General features: G+C 41.8%; 1 long non-coding RNA gene across 1 annotated transcript in view; it reads right to left on the reverse strand.

Annotated features, from left to right (window-relative positions):
• The window catches only part of LOC109522707 (uncharacterized), a 28,922-nt gene extending 28,656 nt beyond the window's left edge, over positions 1-266 (reverse strand). Inside the window, exon 1 of the long non-coding RNA XR_002169603.1 lies at positions 124-266. This is a non-coding gene — a long non-coding RNA (uncharacterized LOC109522707). The remainder of the gene's footprint in view (positions 1-123) is intronic.
• Between the last annotated feature and the right edge of the window lie 586 nt (positions 267-852).

Raw genomic sequence — 852 nt, forward strand, 5'->3', positions numbered from 1 at the left:
ACACACACACACACACACACACACACACACACACACACACACACACGCACGCACGCACAACTACGATATAAGTACTTGGTCAAGATTTCTTTCTCATCATCCACATCTCCAAATTTCACTTACCTTTGTTGGAGGAGGGGCGGGGGCTGGGGAGTGGCCTTTTTTTCCTCTGCGTGTTTAATTTTGGGTCGTGAGAATGTTGGTTATCCGAATACAGGCTGGAGACCATGAACAGTTTCTTCGAAGCTTTTATTTAAATAAGTTAGAGACAATGGCTGTAGCAGATCACAACTGCAAAGACACGAAAGACACACAACACATTTATATTATCAGAAGGGAGGTCCCGAAACTGTTGTGCAGCATTGAGACTTTACACAAGGCAATAAATTTCTCTTTAGACTAGTTCTGACTGGTATCAACCGGCGCATTCCTATGCCCTGGGCAACAATTTAGCAAGGTTAACTGATCAGTTGATTTGCTTCAAGGACACATCTGGCCATAAAACAGAGTTTCATTGCGGACATGAGGAAGTTACACAAGCATGACGAAATGTGGGCGGAAGACACACTTCACATTGCATGTCAGCCTCCAGCATTTTGAAGCTGACTTTGTACTACTGTAACAGAAACAGAAAGCATTTGAGAAACCTGAAAAGCAGGTCTCCGTTGAATTGTTTTAGCACCTTCTTTGGGTGTTAGCGTTACACACTGTACATGGGAAGGTACCGTGAAGAAATAGTGACTTAAATATTTGTTGTTCGCTGGTTTGATCCAAAAGTATTTTGGTCAGTCATAAAACCATAAATTGATGTTAATTCAGTATTTTGTTTGATGCAATGCTATTGTGTGGAAG

The sequence above is a fragment of the Hippocampus comes genome, unplaced genomic scaffold, assembly GCF_001891065.2.
Source record: "Hippocampus comes isolate QL1 unplaced genomic scaffold, H_comes_QL1_v1.1 scaffold512, whole genome shotgun sequence".
NCBI lineage: Eukaryota > Metazoa > Chordata > Actinopteri > Syngnathiformes > Syngnathidae > Hippocampus > Hippocampus comes.